General features: G+C 41.0%; 2 protein-coding genes across 3 annotated transcripts in view; one reads left to right on the plus strand and one right to left on the minus strand.

Annotated features, from left to right (window-relative positions):
• The window catches only part of PIGU (phosphatidylinositol glycan anchor biosynthesis class U), a 577,582-nt gene that overhangs the window by 255,869 nt on the left and 307,587 nt on the right, over positions 1-14,126 (plus strand). The gene's annotated exons all lie outside the window — the stretch shown is intronic.
• Positions 1-14,126, minus strand: part of ITCH (itchy E3 ubiquitin protein ligase) — a 125,185-nt gene that overhangs the window by 108,732 nt on the left and 2,327 nt on the right. For both annotated transcript variants that reach the window (XM_081256794.1, XM_081256795.1), the window contains exon 2: positions 11,636-11,713. The gene's annotated coding sequence lies outside the window, so the exon portion shown is untranslated. The remainder of the gene's footprint in view (positions 1-11,635; positions 11,714-14,126) is intronic.

The following is a 14,126-nucleotide window of genomic DNA, read 5'->3' on the forward strand; positions in this document are numbered from 1 at the left end:
GCAACTAAGCCCGTGCACTACAACTACTGAGGCCTGCACTCTAGAGCCCACGAGCCACTACTGAGCCCACGTGTTGCAACTACTGAAGCCCATGTGCTTGGAGCCCGTAATCTGCAACAAGAGAAGCTCCCGCTCGCCACAACTAGAGAAAGCCCGCGCGTAGCAATGAAGACCCCAATGCAACCAAAAAGAAAAAAGAAGCCACCAAAAAGACATTTCAGAAAACACATGAAACCAGTAAGGAGAAAACTTGCTTGTTGAAGCAGAAAGTACAGAGTTCAAAGAGCTGAAGTACACAGTGGTATTCAGAGAACTAAAACCAAATGAAGTCAAACTCTCAGCCTTACTAAAATACAGAAGCATACATGGCAACTGTAAATACTGAGTAGTCTCCCATGGGTAGGGCCACTCAGCCAAGTTCCCAAACCCCTATTCAAAAGAGTTATGTATCAAAGGACTCGTTTTGAAAAATCTGTCTTCGTTCACCAGCCACTACTATGAAGAATGGACTCCAGGGACTTCCCTGGTGGTCCAGTAGTTAAGACTGTGCTCCCAATGGAGGGGGCCAGGGTTCAATTCCTGGTCAGGGAACTAGATCCCACTGTTGCAAAGAAGATCCCGCACGCAGCAACGAGGATCCCGAGTACCACAACTAAGACCCGGAGGAGCCAAATAAATAAACACATATTTATTAAGAATGGACCCCAGCCTCAATCCAGTTGGAAGTGGAAACATGGGAGTTGCTAATGGTTCCTGTGTATGCAACCAGTAGCCACACTACCCAGCTGGGTTGAAAACTAATTCCTGTTCACTGGGGCCACAGCAGCAGAGACTAAGGAGCAATGTTTAGATCCCATTCTCCACTAATGATAACAAAGGAGCTAACCTTGGTGTACGTGTTGACAAAGTATTGTCAGAGGGGATAAGAGTTCTTTGCGTTAGGGCAGAAAGTAAATACTCATTTCCATAACTTAATTTCTCAAGAAAAGGAGAGAAAATGAACTCCAACCCACTCATGATGGGGAAAAGCTCCTTTCCTATTTACTGCAGAAAGTTACCTTAATAGGGAAGTAGGATGTGGACCACCCCGTATCCCCCACAACAGTGACACCTTGGCTCTGAACATCACGTAATGATCTCAGATCATTGACAGTTCTTTCCCATTTTCCAGCCAAATGCGAATCCAGCGTGGATTCTAAAGCACATACATAAAAAGACAATTATCTTATTCAAAGAGAAATAAAGGAAGGTACAACTTTCAAGGTTCAATAGTATAAGTGTTTAAGAAAACTGGCAACAGAATCGGAAACTTCAGCATTCATTTGCAGGTCTGAACTTTGTACCCAGTATTGCAGAAGGCAATTTTCTCCCAGTTCTCCCAAACAGCTTTCTGACAAACATTATAATATTAACTACTATTACAAGCTGTGTCCTGGCTTTGACTACTTACTGCTAGAGTTTAAAGGATTTGACATGCCACAATAAATATAACTACTGTTGTACTACTATAACTATTGCTCTCTTTTGCAACCAATGCTTGTGTGAAATTATACAACCTAATTAAATATAAAGTTGAATTTCCTGGCTTCCAAGAAACTCTTGTTTCTATCTCTTAAAACCCATGAATTCTCCTCAAAATAAGACCCTGGAAAGCCATTATCCCCTTCCTTCCGGCAAACCTTTCTCAGATCATTTGTACACATTATTTAAGAACTATCAAGTAAACTAGACATCAATACTAATGAGTTAATGATTAATGTCTATGTATACTTTATAAACAAATTCGTGCATTTATATTAAAAGAACTGAAAAAGCATTGTTATAAACATTGTATTAAAAACCCAGAAAAAAAATTAGACAGAGAATCATTTACTTCCAAGAGCCCTAAATACTGGGGGGAGGGAAGAGAAACAAATTACCACTTATCCATTAGGAAACAAATAGGATTATGAAAGCAGAGCCAATTCTACACTCCAATTTGGGTCAGCAGATTTTCACCTTAGTATTCTATTCCAAGACTACCTCCTCTACTTTGAGGCCCAAAGGAACTGATTAAAAATATCATTTCAGGGTTTCCCTGGTGGCGCAGTGGTTAAGAATCTGCCTGCCAATGCAGGGGACACGGGTTAGAGCCCTGGTCCAGGAAGATCCCACGTGCCACGGAGCAACTAAGCCCGTGTGCCACAACTACTGAGCCTGCACCCTAGAGCCTGCAAGCCACAACTACTGAGCCCACATGCTGCAACCACAGAAGCCCGCGCGCCTAGAGCCCATGCTCCGCAACAAGAGAAGCCACCGCAATGAGAAGCCTGCGCACCGCAACGAAGAGTAGCCCCTGCTCGCCACAACTAGAGAAAGCCTGCGCACAGCAACGAAGACCCAACACAGCCAAAATAAATAAATAAATAAATTTATTTTAAAAAAATATATATATCATTTCAAAGTAGGCAAAATACCACACACATATTTGTTCTCACAGATAAACATATGGAAATCCAGGAAAGTTAAATGGATTGCTCAATTAAGCAAAGATTTCTTAGCTGTGACACCAAAAGTACCATCCATAAAAGAAAAAGCTGAGAAATTAAGCCTCATTAAAATTAGGAACTTCTACTCTTCAAAAGACACTATTAAGAAAATGAAAAGACAAGCCAAAGGCTGGGAGAATACATTTGTAAAATGTAATGCATATCTGATAAAGGACTTACATCCAGAATTCACAAAGAACTCTTACAGCTTGATAATAAGATAAACAACCCAATCAAAATGGATTGTCCAAGGTCAGAACAAAAGACACAGCCAAAAACTGAGATCTCTAGCCTTGCTCAATGTTGATTTCATGATTTAAAACCGCAGTTCCATAAATCAGCCAAAAAAAAAAAAAAAAGAAAGAAGAGAAAAACAGGGAAACAACTGAAAAAAAAATACTTATGTCATTGCTGTACTTGAACTTATTCAGTTTGGTCCTTTTCAAAATTATTAAAATATATATTGAGTTTAGGACCACTCCCAAACCCCTCTTGAACAAAAACAAAAAGAACCCTACCAAAGAGCAGTCTCAAAATAAGAAATTCCAAATCATCACACAAAATCAAGTAATCACTGAAATAATTAAAACAGACTTTTTTCCCTTCAGAATTACAAAAAATTAAACCCTTGTCTGGATACCTCAGGCCGATTCATATTTCCTTAGGCAAACAGGAAGAGCAAGTCCTCTAAGAGCCAAATTTCTTTTAGTAAGATCCAATATTTTCCTTCTCCAAAATAAAAATTGGGGGGCTTCCCTGGTGGTGCAGTGGTTGAGAATCAACCTGCCAATGCAGGGGACACGGGTTCGAGCCCTGGTCCAGGAAGATCCCACATGGCCCGGAGCAACTAAGCCCGTGCTCCACAACTACTGAGCCTGCACTCTAGAGCCCGCGAGCCGCAACTACTGAAGCCCGCGTGCCTAGAGCCCGTGCTCCGCAATGAGAACCCACTGCAATGAGAAGCCCACGCACCGCAACGAAGAGCAGCCCCTGCTCGCCACAACCAGAGAAAAAGCCCGCCTGCAGCAACGAAGACCCAACGCAGCCATAAATAAATAAATTTTTAAATAAATAAATAGAAATAAAATAAAACTTGGATGACACAGAGACTTCTTTCCCTATCCTTTATAAATGTTTACCCCACCAAGTAAATGGTTAAAAGAGAATAGAGAATTCCAAAACTAGAGAAAAATGTAATGGAGGTCGTGCCCCAACCAACCTTCAGCTTTCCAGAAAGCACTACTTTTAACATTTTATCAAACATTCATTTACTGACGGACTATATAGTAGAGAATGGTTCTAGCTGCTTTGTCAACAACAGGATAAAAGGAAGACTAGCACAAGACCCAGAAGAGGTAGGCTGCAGCCTACAAGATAATTAAGACACCAAAAAACCAAACAACCCAATTAAAAAATGGGCAAAGTAATTGAACAGACATTTCTCCAAAAAAGATATACATTTACAGCACATGAAAAGACACTCAATATCACTAAGCACTGGAGAAATGCGAATAAAAACCACAATGAGATACCACTTCTCCCATCAGGATGGCTATTCTCTGAAGAAAACAAATGAAATGTTGGCATGGGTGTAGAAAACTGGAACTCTTGTGAACTGCTGGTGGGAATGTAAAATGGTATAGCTGCTGCAGAAAACACTATGGTGGATCCTAAAAAAATTAACATGGAATTAGTAACAAAAAGGTCCTACTGTATGGCACAGCAAACTACATTCAATATCCTGGGATAAACCATAATGGAAAACAATATAAAAAAGAATTTATAGGGCTTCCCTGGTGGCGCAGTGGTTGAGAGTCCACCTGCCGATGCAGCGGACGCGGATTCGTGCCCCGGTCCGGGAGGATCCCACATGCCGCGGAGCGGCTGGGCCCGTGAGCCATGGCCACTGAGCCTGCACATCCGGAGTCTGTGCTCCGCAGCGGAAGAGGCCACAACAGTGAGAGGCCCGCATACCACAAAAAAAAAAAGAAAAAAGAATGTATATATGTACATAATGAGTCACTCTGCTGTACAGCAGAAATTAACAACATTGTAAAACAATTATACTTCAATAAAGAAATAAATTTAAAAACAACAACCAAAAAAACCTAGAATTCCTACTTGATCACTGATTCCACCTCTGGGAATATACCTAAAAGAACCGAAAGGAGAGACTCAAACAGATATTTATACAGCCACATTCACAGCATCATTATTCACAATAGCCAAAAGGTAACCCAAATGTCCATCAATAGATGAACTAATAAACAAAATGTGATATACACATAAAATGGAATATTATTCAGCTTTTTAAAAGGAATGAAATTCTGGAACATGCTACAACATCAACTTTGAAGACACTGTGGTAAGTTAAATAAGCCAGCCACAAAGGACAAACATTGTATGATTCTACTTACATGAGGTACCTAGAATAGTCAAATTCTACAGAGACAAAAATTAGCATAGCGGTTACCAGGGACTAGAGGAGGGGAATGGCGTTATTGCTTAATAACAGGTACAGAGTTTCAGTTTGGAATGATGAAATTCTGGAGATGCATAGTAATAGGTGTACAGCAATGTGAACAGATTTAATGTCACTGAACTGAACGCTTAAGAATGGTTAAAACTGTAAATTTTGTTATGTATATTTTACCACAATAGCAAACAAAAAATAATCAGGACAGATAAGTTCATCATTTTCTTTGCCCCTTAGAAATGAAAACATCAATTTACATAGTAAAATCAAACAGGGCAGACTGAACATATGTGCTACATCTCCATACTCTCCCAAAACCCCAACAAGATGAAATAAAGGACAAAGACAAAGGGAGAATAGATGACTGCAGATCAATGCCAGCAATATTCTGGACAAGGAAAAGCAGCAGTACCTAGGTTCTGCACATTTCAATACATACATAATATAGTTTTTAATTAAGACCTATAGTAATTCTTTCCTTCCAGAAATTCAAGGAAAAAAAAAGATAATCTAGGATTTCCGTTTCACTACTAGCTTTCCACAGAAGCAAATGCAGCTAATCCCTCTTCCACGTTCTTTTCCTTCCACAGCAGACCTATAATTAAATGAGCCACCTAAAAATCCCTTTTAATTTTCAGAACAAATGAACTCCAAAATCTAGGTTAGACCATGCTTCAAAAGTTCAAGGAACAAAAAACAAATCCCTTTTCCATTAAATGAGACTTAAATGTAGCTCAATTTGATGCTGTTGCTGCGTATCTATGATGGCGGCAACTTTGTCTACTTTTCATAGGCCCAGTTCAATATTCTTATTCATCAATGAGGGAAATGTTACTATTTCAAATATTCTGAATGCTCAGGCTGTATCTAACACACTATTCAAATTACTTTCTAAAAAGACTACTTACAATAACTACATTTTGCATTTTAGTCAAGAATAAGGGACTAACTTTCCTGTGTATGTCAAGAAAATTTTCATGAGAAAGTATAAACAGCACAAAAGGCCTGGTGAAAATTAAATCCTAAAAATCACTTTCTCTGGTTATACAAAATAAACACATTCCACCTTTCTACATTTATCCGTTTTTTTAAACATTCTAAATCATAAATTAATTACTGTGTCAAGTTTCTGCAACAAAATTCTACATCTTTTCCATGAAAAAATCTTTTGTTAGTGTTTCCAAACCTTGTTAAATACAAAAATTCCATGTTTAAACTGAAGTCTACAGAAACTCCTCAGAGGTCAACTGAGCTGACCAAAAATGTGAAACTAGAAATGTAATAAGAAGTTGAACTACTTTGATTCTTCCTTTTCTATTCTTATGAAGCTGGGAAATCATAAGACTATGTACGTGATCCATCATTAAAGAGGGTGCTGGGGCTGAGTAATGAAGATCCACAACATGAAAAAAGAGGGATAGGACTTCCCTGGTGGCGCAGTGATTAAGAATCCACCTGCCAATGCAGGAGACGAGCCCTGGTCCAGGAAGATCCCACATGCCGCGGAGCAACTAAGCCCATGCGCCACAACTACTGAGCCTGTGCTCTAGAGCCCGCGAGCCACAGCTACTGAAGGCCACACGCCTAGAGTCTGTGCTCCACAAGAGAAGCCACCGCAATGAGAAGCCCGTGCACTGCAACAAAGAGTGGTCCCCACTCGCCGCAACTAGAGGAAGCCTGCGCGCAGCAACGAAGACCCAACGCAGTCAAAAAAAAAAGAAAAAAAAAAAGAGGGATAGCCTCTTTAGTATTATCCTCACATATCCCAGTTTTTTACAGAAGAATGAATATGGGAAAAGCTTTCAAAATCTGCCCTCTTTACTGCAGGGTCCTACTGTCACAGGGTGACCCAAATACAAGCTTCTGTCTGTCACTTTCCATTCTCACTACCACCTCCCTAGCCTGGTCTCCCTACCTCCAGACCCTACCAACCCTAGTTAAATACTGTAGACCTCAATATTACCAAATAAATCTTCATAAAATACCATTTCATCCTGTCAGTCAACAGGACTTAAGGTTATCCCAAAATAAGGTTATCCCAAAATAAGAAGGCTGGTGAAGGGGAGCAGAATTTTTCACCCCAAAATATGCTACTTTGGCATAAGGATTATTTTGAGCTAAAAACAATCAAAACTCAGCAGATTCAGTAAAAGCTCTTTACCTCCCCCTCAACTGCCTAAATTTACACTGGAAAGGAGGCCTGTACCAAGAAGAGAACTACTGCCAGAGATATCTTTTTACCTAAGAAACTTACCTGCATATCAAGGCAACCTTATTTTCCAAACATCTCCTCTCCTCTTCCTTTTGTATCCCCAGACCCCTACCCCTTGCCTTAGCTCAGGATGTTCATATAAGCCTCTATTAGGTGGCTGCCCTTTGGGTCTCATACTTTTATGGGGCTTCCATACCATATTTAGGAAATTTGTTTTTCTTCTGTTAATCTGTCTTATATAAATGATTAGACCAGCCAAAGAACCTAGAAGGGAAGAAGAGAAATGTTTTCTGCCCCTACACTGGTCTCTTAAATTTTTCCAAACTTTCTCTTCTTACGCGGACCACACAAACCCTCTTCAGATTAATCTAAATTCACTGTACTTCCACCATCTCAAGTCCATTCCTGCCATTTTGCCCATTCTGAATCCCAGTTTTAAATAACTTCTCTCCTCCTCTTTGCCTTAAATATTCTATATACTCCTCATTCAGCCCTAGACTTCTCTAAGGTATCGCTCGAACTTTAAAAATCTCTATGTGGGTAAGGACTTTCTTCCCAGAGGGCAGGGAACGTGCGTTATGCTGCAAAAAATTGAGCCTCAGATCAGAGGCTGCAGAGTGGCAACCCACAAGACAAATCCTGCCCACAGTGGTGATTTGCTTGGCTCACAGAGTTTTTTATGAATTCATTAAGTTGCCAACGTTTAAAAATAAAAAATTCTCTCAAAATCTGGAATTCTAGCTTCTGTTCAGAAAAAAGTTAAGATGTTCAGGCCACACTCTGTCTACACGCCACCCCCCCTCAGCCCACTGCCAGATCAATAGTGAGCCAACACTGAATTATATATTTTAAAATGATGAATTTCACCTCAATTAAAAAAAAATAAAGTGGGCCAAAGCTGCATAACAGCTGCCTCACTGGAGTGACATGAATTCCCTAAATCACTTAAGTCCCAATCTGATCTATCATTACTGTTTAAAATGTTCATCTAGCCCTTGTAGGCATTTGACTTTACAGTGCTCACCCTAGATAAATTTACTGAATGAATTAATAAATTGAGAAGATAATTTTAAGAAGGACAAGGTTGGTGATGATGATAATGTGATAATGACAGCAACAGTAATACTGGCAATTAACATTTCCTGCTTATTTTGAGCCAACTATTGTTCAAGCAAAAATACATGATCTCATTTAGTCCACACAACAACCCTATGGATACATGCTACTATTATTCTCAATTTACAGATGAGGAAACAAAGGCACAAAGAAGTTAAGCAGGGCTTCCCTGGTGGCAAAGTGGTTAAGAATCTGCTTATCAATGTGGAGGACACAGGTTCAAGCCCTGGTCCGGGAAGATCCCACATGCCGCAGAGCAACTAGGCCCGTGCACAACTACTGAGCCTGCACTCTAGAGCCCGCGAGCCACAACTACTGAGCCCGCGGGCCTAGAGCCCGTGCTCCACAGCAAGAGAAGCCACCGCAATGAGAAGCCCGCACACCGCAACGAAGAGTAGCCCCCACTTGCCGCAACTATAGAGAAAGCCCATGCACAGAAGCAAAGACCCAACGCACCAAAAACTTAATAAATAAAATAAAGTAAACAAAGAAAGAAGTTAAGCAACTTGACCAAGGTCATGCTGCCAGGACACGGTAGAGCCAGAATTCAAAATCAGACAATCTAACTCCAGTACACACTGTTAACCCCTACAACATGATTCCCTACCATACTTTCCTGTGACCAACTGAACTGACTCTCTGGAACGAAGAATCAAAGACTATATTTTAGGGGCTTCCCTGGTGGTGCAGTGGTTGGGAGTCCGCCTGCCAATGCAGGGGACATGGGTTCGTGTCCCAGTCTGGGAAGATCCCACATGCCACGGAGCAGCTGGGCCCGTGAGCCATGGCCGCTGAGCCTGCACATCTGGAGCCTGTGCTCCGCAACAGGAGAGGCCACAACAGTGAGAGCCCCGTGTACCACAAAAAAAAAAAATACAAAGTGATGATTCAGTACAATACTCCTTCTCTCTCCTGGAGTAGAAGGTTATATATATTAAGGTAAACAGTTTGCAGACATGAAAAAAACTGCAAGTTTCTTGAGGGCAGGGACTGCTTTTTCCATGAGTCCCTGCAATGCCTAGCACAAAGCAGCAGTTAGCATATATTCAATTGTATTAAAGGAACCAAGATATCCAAGTATCTTAAATGGCAGTGCAACAAAATCCTTATTATAGCATTTATCATCTTGCTGTTTACAATAATTACCGGTGAACAAGTTTGTTTTCCTGACAAAAAAAAACAAAAAATCCTTGAGGCAGAGTACCCCTTGGGACCTAGCATAACAGGGGCTCAATAAATGCTTACTGAGTATTATAAACTTAACATTCCTATACTTAGATTTCCTGTAAGTCTCTCTACCAATGTTTAAAGTAGAACTTAAGGGAATTCCCTGGCAGTCCAGTGGTTAGAACTCCACACTTCCACTGCAGGAGGCATGGTTCAATCCCTGGTTGGGGAACTAAGATCTTGCAAGCCATGAAGCGCAGCCAAAAAAAAATAATAATAAATAAATAAATAAATAAAGTAGAACTTAAATGGTTTCTCATTTATAAAGCACTGGATTTTATGAAGTCCTATTATAAGATATTCCTGAGACCAGTCCTATATTATGATATCAACAAAGCCCTGAAAAATTAGTGAGCCGGCATATGAAGCACAGAGAACAATCAACGAGCTAGGAGAGAGTACTGTGTTCATACTTTCAATAGGCAAGTAATGCAGTCCAGAGAGATTTAAGCGAATTGCTCAAGATCACAGAATTTAAGTAACAAGCAAGACCAAGGCCAGAACCCATGTCTCCTGAATACTGGCCCAGTTTTCTTTCCACAAAGAACTACTCTGTGAGCTCAGGATGAAGTGGATACTTTTAGAAATATTTTAAAGATATTTGGTATGGAGAATGATCTTTCCCAGTACATAACTTTTTGTGAGGTATTACATCACCATTAAAGATAGGAAATTTGCCTTGTTCCATTAACTGCAGATAACACCATCTTTTTCCCTTGTTCTACATTATTTTTTCATTTTCATGTCTTTCCTTTCACTATCCTCTGAGAATTTTTCTTACTATCTCTTATTTATTAACTTTTCCTCTTACCACTTCCCTTCCCTAGTATCTCTCACAAAGCACTCTATCTCCTTCTTTTCTCTCCATAATTATTAAAAAAAAACAGATTAAGCACATATTTGATTATAGCAGTGACCTGGGATACCGTAATAATCAAGTCACAGCCTTGGTCTCTTGGCATTTATAAGGCAATTTGTTAACAAAAATATATGCTAAACACAAAGGGTCACACAGTTGAATGAATAATAAACATTTTATTATTATGACGTTTACAGTGGAGACAAGAAGCCCAGTATGGATGAGACACGTATGAAGAAAGGTGGTAATGACAGCAGTTGCAAGGTTAGGGTTAGGCAAGTGAAAGGAATCCTCTCTTCCTATTCAGCTTTCTCACCAATCAGTTCACGTGCTCTCCTTCATTCACACCCTATTCTCTTACTGCTTGACTTTTCCTATGCTCTACTTTTATTCTTAACCAGTAGCCTTCCTTTTCTCTCTCCTGATCTTTTTTTTCCTCTCCTGATCTTTTAAAGTGCATCTGTCCTGTCCTGCTTTCCTTTTAAATATTATTGCCAACTCCTCCCACCTTGTAGATCTACATAATGCCTTAAGCTGTGAATTCATTTTTTTCTAAAGATTTAATATGTATTATTTTATTGGGTTGGCCAAAAAGTTCGTTTGGATTTTTCCGTAACATCTTACAGAAAAACAGACGAAAGAACTTTTTGGCCAGCCCAATATTTGATCCTCACAACAATGCCAGGGAGGCAGGTAGGAATCCACACATCTATTTTACAAATATATAAACTGAGTCCTGTCAATATTAAGTAATTTGCTAACTATCAGTTTGTCAGTGGCAAAATCAAATCAAAACCCAGACCTTTTCTTTCCAAGCCCTCTATTCTTTTTCCGCTGAACCATATTGTCTTCTTTTTAATTCCTACACTTTTTAACCATATACATGCACATGTCTGGACAAGTATACAGAGATAAATGTTTATAAAATAGCACAAGTGGGAAAAGTTTATGTATGTCTAGGGAAGCTAGAAAAACAGAAAAGTCAGGACTCAAATTAAGAGTACAATGTGGCTCACATTGTACAATATGGCTAATCCTTCTATAGGCAGCTTTGGGTTTCAGGTCCAAGTAGAAACTGTCTATTTCTTCAACCAACTGATTTAGCCAGCATGAACACTGGTGTCTCCCCATACCTCCTCACAGCTGTTAACATGACCAGGGCTCACCCTCAGCACCATTCTTGCCCCCCAATCTCTCTCACAGGCATGCCACCATACCTGAAGTTTTCACTGTTTGAAGTCACTTCTTTGGGTTAAGGCGCTGTCTCCAGAAGGCCACTGTTAAATGCATGTTACCTGAGAGAGGAAGGAGGGTCCATTAACACATTATTCCTGTGGTTAAACACATCAGATCAGCAATGACCTTAGGAATCTGACAGCACAATGTCCTTTAAAAAGTTTCATGGGAGAGAGAATTTTTGATGGAGCAGGCAGGGTAAGAAGGTGAGTCGGGGAGAAAATGACTCACACTCTGTAAGGGGTGACCCCCCCCTGCGTACAGCTACATGGCAAAACGAGGATGGCCATATAAACACATACTCTACCTATTGGGGTCACAGTAAGGACTATCCCTGCAACTTGGAAGCTCCTAGGGATAAGAAAAGAAAAAGTACCCCAAGGATCAGTGTATAGCCAGTTCTGAAAAGAAGTAAAGAGCTGAGTTGGCAGTAGTTCTCCAAGGACAGTACACTGCTAGACTGAAAGAGGACAGAGGCAAGGACAGCTTCTGGTTAACTACTTCTAGTTGTGAGGCTAGTTTCCAATCCAACATTTTTAGCTGAGGGCTGACCTCTCAACCAGAGAATGCTGCAATTCAATTCTGCAACCCGCACCCTTGCTAATTTATATTGACTCAAAGCCAGTATCATTTACAGCCACAAAAATCAACATGCCTTTACTGAGTGCATATTATGAGCGCAAAATTTGGCTAGGTGCTATAAATACAGGAGGGGGGGGGAAAAACCTTTATACACTTTTGCCTTAATTCATATAAAGGAAACCAATCCCCAAAACCCAAAACAGAGAGAAGGGTGAGGAACAAGAAAGGAAGCCGGTGGGGAGGGGGGAACACTATTTCCTATGAGTACTAACACAAATTTCTTTTTTTTTTTTTTTTTTTTTTTTTCTTTTTGCGGTATGCGGGCCTCTCACCGCTGTGGCCTCTCCCGTTGCGGAGCACAGGCTCCGGACGCGCAGGCCCAGCGGCCATGGCTCACGGGCCCAGCCGCTCCGCGGCATATGGGATCCCCCCAGACCGGGGCACGAACCCGCATCCCCTGCATCGGCAGGCGGACTCTCAACCACTGCGCCACCAGGGAGGCCCTCTTTTTTTTTTTTTTTTAATAAATTTATTTATTTATTTTTGGCTGCGTTGGGTCTTTGTTGCTGTGCACGGCCTTTCTCTAGTTGCGGTGAGTAGGGGCTACTCTTCATTGCAGTGCGCAGGCTTCTCATTAAGGTAGCTTCTCTTGTTGCGGAGCATGGGCTCTAGGCACACGGGCTTCAGTAGTTGTGGCATGCGGGCTCAGTAGTTGTGGCTCACGGGCTCTAGAGCGCAGGCTCAGTAGTTGTGGTACACGGGCTTAGTTGCTCCACAGCATGTGGGATCTTCCCGGACCAAGACTCGAACCCGTGTCCCCTGCATTGGCAGGCGGATTCTTAACCACTGCACCACCAGGGGAGTCCCAACACAAATTTCTTAAGCCAGAATGAATACAACAAAACACACTTCTAGGCCAAAGTTCCTTGTTAAACTCTCAGCTAAACACTGAAGAGGCTCAGGCTAGAAATACTTTTTTTCTTTTGGTCTAATACCAAAAGCTCTTTAGTAGCACACATTCATCCTGATACACTGGAGAAGAGGCTAAGAGTTACAAAACTTGGTTCTACTTCTAGCTCTGATTCTTAACTAATTTTTTTTTCCTTTTTTAAATTTATTTATTTTTGGCTGCACTGGGTCTTCGTTGCTGCGTGCGGGCTTTCTCTAGTTGCAGCGAGCGGGGGGCTACTCTTCGTTGCGGTGTGCGGCCTTCTCTTTATGGTGGCTTCTCTTGTTGCAGAGCATGAGCTCTAGGTGTGTGGGCTTCAGTAGTTGTGACGCGGGCTCAGGAGTTGTGGCTTGTGGGCTCTAGAGTGCAGGCTCAGTAGTTGTGGCACACGGACTTAGTCGCTCCGCAGCATGTGGGATCTTCCCGGACCAGGGCTTGGAGCCGTGTCCCCTGCACTGGCAGGCGGATTCTTAACTATTGTGCCACCAGGAAGCCCCAGGTTTTTTTTAAAACAAACAGAAAACTAACAGGTTGGACTAGTCTAAGAATAGCATATACCTGGCACATATACTACCCATTAGATAACTAGTGTCCACAGGAGGAATCACTAATCAATCATAACTCACTTTCCCAGAGAATGCATATGATCAAAATCCTTCTCAACACAGGGCTCTGGTAGCTACTTCAAATGAAAGTTGGCCCATAAAACAAAATATATCTGCCACTGCAGACTGTAGATAATCTCTACAATCTCTTCCAACTCTAAAATTCCACAACCAAGTTTCTAAGGGTGGGAGAAAAACACTTCCAACAAGCTTAAATCAATAGTACTGATAGTCATAAATTTCAGTCTAATCTCCAAATTCTACAAATTGCACCTGATCAAGGATGCTAATGAACAATACTTTCTGATACCATTAACATATATAACCTATCAATAT

This window comes from Mesoplodon bidens (assembly GCF_964165515.1).
Source record: "Mesoplodon bidens genome assembly, chromosome: 15".
NCBI lineage: Eukaryota > Metazoa > Chordata > Mammalia > Artiodactyla > Ziphiidae > Mesoplodon > Mesoplodon bidens.